The sequence below is a fragment of the Gigantopelta aegis genome, chromosome 12, assembly GCF_016097555.1.
Source record: "Gigantopelta aegis isolate Gae_Host chromosome 12, Gae_host_genome, whole genome shotgun sequence".
NCBI lineage: Eukaryota > Metazoa > Mollusca > Gastropoda > Neomphalida > Peltospiridae > Gigantopelta > Gigantopelta aegis.
This window is the reverse complement of record NC_054710.1, coordinates 23,482,545-23,486,950: the sequence shown is the minus strand read 5'-3', so window position 1 is coordinate 23,486,950 and position 4,406 is coordinate 23,482,545. Positions and strand designations below refer to the sequence as shown.

Here is a 4,406-nt window from a genome sequence, read left to right as displayed (position 1 = left end):
CTGCTACTATAGCTACTACTACTACCACTAATATTGCTACAGGGAACTACTTACGACTAGTATTACTACGCCTACTACTATTAGCTAACTGCTACTACTACGGCTACTACCTACTACTGCTACTACTAATAATATTACTACTACTACTACTATTACTATTGCTACTACTACTAACTACTAACTGCTACTACTACTACTACTACTACTACTGCTACTACATACTACTAAATATTACTACTACTACTACTATTACTATTACTACTGCTACTACTACTACTACTACTACTACTGCTACTACTACTAATATTACTACTACTACTACTATTACTATTGCTACTGCTAGTACTACTGCTACTACTACTATTACTACTGCTGCTACTACTACTACTACTACTACTACTACTACTACTACTTCTATTACTACTGATACTATTACTACTACTACTACTATTGCTACAGGGTACTACTATTACTACTGTTACTACTACTACTACTACTACTACTACTACTACTACTACTACTACCACTACTACTACTGATACTACTATTACTACTACTACTACTACTACTACTAATATTGCCACTACTACTTCATGCCTTACACAATCTACAAAAACGACCACCACCCCTGGTTCCGTTGTAGTAGCACAAATACCTCTTACCATGCATGCTAATTGATTGGTTTCCTGTTTGCTCTTCCGCATTGTTCAGACCTGTGACGTTGTTTGACACAGTGCACTCGTAAGTTCCTGAATCTTTATAGCTGTATGGCTGGATGATGTGGACATGTCTGTTTGGCGACTCTAACCTCCCAGCTATCTCTCTGATCTTCTGTCCTCCCCAAAAGTGAATGAATTTGGAAAACTGGTACTCTGGGGGACGACCCATCGCTTCACAAATTACCTTCACAGAATTATTTTGTCTGTTAAACTTGCTGTACACTGTGACATTTGGAGCATCTGTATGAATTAAAGCATATAATTATGTGCATATTTGTGTGTGCTCACGTGTATATAGGTATGGTATGGTATGGTATGATATGGTATGGTGTAGTGTGGTGTGGTGTGGAGTGGCATAGTGTGGTACAGTATGGTATGGTATGGTATAGTGGTGTGGTGTGGTATGGTGTGGTGTGGTATGGCATGGTACGGTATAGTATGGTATTGTATTGTATTGTATTGTATTGTATTGTATGTTTGTATGTATGCGTGCGTATGTCCTTTTTATGTGAGTGTGTATGTATAGGGAGGTAGATAGGTATATTCATGCATACAATTTTATTCTGAAGTTTGTTAATTTGTATTAATGCTTTTATGCATTATAATCTATCCATTCGTCGGTCTCTTCATCCATTAATACAATAACCACTTCATCCATTTATTCATCCATCCATCCATCCCTCCATCCATCCAAACGATCGATAGATCCATCGATCCATTCATCCATGAACCACCCACACCCTTTACAAAACACAGGATCAATTCATCCATCCATACGGGCAAATCTATCTATCTCGATCTATCTACTCTATCTATCTATCCACCCATCCCATAACGCATACAATGTATGCACCCATATGCCACCATGACACATATGTTGATGCAGCTAATACAATTATTCTCTCACCTTCTCATGTTTCTTATCCAGCAGCATCACTTAAAGCGGACATATATTTGATGCGATCATCAATTTTAACTAAACGTCATAAGCAGATTCCAATTAGGCTGCGATGCCCACTTACAGACGACAGAAATACGAGTTTCCGAGGCCAGGTTATACAAGTGTGTCGTGTGTATCGCTGAACACCGACATGTCTGGTTATCATCAGTTCTCTTCACGGTGAACCATATGTGTCTCACTACAGCAGCTCCATTTGTGCTTCGTGAGGTGTTGGTTGGTATGTCACCACACGTAAAGGAAATATATGAGACCGGTGGGTTTCCACCAGTGACCGCACACGTCATATTAAAAAACTGCCCCTCTCGAACTGGGTTACCAGATGTATATCCCTTTATCACTGGTTTTACTGTTGGTGGATCTGAAAGATTATAGACCAGTCATTTTGTTTATAGTCATTATACAACCGAAACACAGGCAATACGGAGAATAAATAATTAACGAATGCCCAGCCTAATGCGCGGTCGGTCTAAGATTGATCCCCGTTGGGAGCTCATGGGACTATTTTTGGTTTCTACCAGAATACCACAACTGGCATGTGGTATATGTTATCTTGTCTGTGGGGTGGTAGTTACAAAACACCCCGTGCTACTAACGGAAAAAAATATAGCGTGTTTCCTCTAAAACTACACGTCAAACTTTCCAAATATTTGACATCCATTAGCCGATGATTAATAAATGTATGTGAGCTAGTAGTGTCATAAAACAAACCAAACTTTAACTTTTAAGGACTACAGACACTACTTTGAGGAAATACTTTGTTACCAAGATATAGAATCGAACCAGTCAGTAAAAATTGATTATTGTTATTTCACTACAGATACGTTGTTCTAGGAGATAATATTGGATTCGTTTTATAAACCAACGAAAGTAGTAGTTTGCTTGTTACCGTGTTAAAGTTGACAACAATAATATATAGTACTATAGCATATCAATTACTTTCTTTTTTAATAGTATTAAAATATAGTCCTATCCTCTCTTCTTTCTCTTATTTATTTTTGGACTGTCCTAAAATGCTTCAAATTATATAAATATTCGGTCGAGCAGTCAATTCTTTTTATTTTGGCTTGTAACTTTTTATTATTATTATTTTTTAAAATTCTATTAGCTATTTTACTAATTGCTATTTTCAAAATTCTGCCCATTTTCAACTCTACCCAACCCACTACCCCCCCCCCCCCCCCCATCACGAATCAAGCCACCGGTCTTATCAGAGGTCGGACTCTGGATGGGCGTGTTCGAAACCCTAGTGGTATATGTGCACGTTAAACTAGATATCTATCTATCTGTAGCATATCGACTAGTCTCTCCCTGTACATGCACGTTTTGATGTCGTCTGCGTGTATGTTTTAATCAACCTTTTTCACTAACCATTTAGTCACAATTGACTAACATGTTCAGTTATTTTGTTAAACGAGTAATTTCTCTTTAGTTATTCGTATATCGTTCCCCCCATACATGCAAAGATGAACCTTGTTACAATTCCTAACTATTAACGATTCGTGTGACTGTAAAAATAACCATGTAATGTATGTATTTTATCGCATTGCTGTTCACTGTGAGACATTTTGTGATTGGTTAAAAAATTGACTCATTGATTGATTGATTGATTCATACTTTATTGCTTTTGAAAAACAAATGAATTATTCACCTGTTTTCCAACTATCTCTATAATATATATATATATATATATATATATAAATATATATATATATATATATATATATATATATATATAAAGGCAATAAAAGGCAATAAAAGGCAATAATATATTTATTTTTCAAGTTAAATATGAACAGAAATGAATATCACTGAAAGAGAAAAAAACGTATATTACTATTTCAGTACAGGATTGAAAGGCTACGATCCTGTATTTCAAACCACCTGCTAATTAGCACCACCAAAGATACTATACCATAACAAACAGATTTAACAGCTTGTCTTTGTAACCGAAGTTTTCCACGGAACACTGTTATACTAAATTATGACAATAAAATAGCATTAACGAGGAACAAATCTATATCACAGTTATATTGCTACTCACACTGGACATTAATTGTTACGTTGTTGCTCGCGACATTTGAGGTTCTGCACTGCCATGGTCCTGTGTCTTGAATTTTCACTCTTTTTATTATCATCTCATAATATTTCTTAGAATAATCGTCATGATGTGTATAGCTACCACAACTACAATCATAGCCTGCATTGTTTGGATAATTTGTTCTCGAACATCTTGAGCCTTGCTGCTCTATATGACATGGAGCAGGTTGTCGTCTATTTGATCCTCGTTGAAAATATATGATGGCATTCAAGTTCTCTGCATTACTCGCATGACATGTTAGTTTTACTTGAGTACCTATTACCAAATCTTGCGTAGGCAGACTTGATATCCATAGATTTAAGCCTAAAATATAAACATATAAGTATAACCACACTGCAGTGATCTCAGGTTAAAATATGCTGTAATGGTCTTTAGGAATGCGACGTTTTCAAAACATGCATACATTTAGTCTGTCACGAAGAAAGAATTATAATTGATCTTTTGGCATGAATTATTGGTTAGTTTCACTGAACTTCGCTATAGATGTCACCAAGAAGCAATTTATTCATCACGATAGGCCATATTTTTGCTGATGCTATGAACATGATATTGATCATAGACATGGGTGTATACTACCAAATCAAATCCCATAGACGACAATAGTAACATATGTGGCTAAAACTCCTAC

The 4,406-nt window shown here is 36.0% G+C and overlaps 1 long non-coding RNA gene across 1 annotated transcript in view; it reads left to right on the top strand.

Annotated features, from left to right (window-relative positions):
• Window positions 1–4,406, top strand: part of LOC121386207 — a 44,458-nt gene that overhangs the window by 1,011 nt on the left and 39,041 nt on the right. The window lies entirely within an intron of this gene.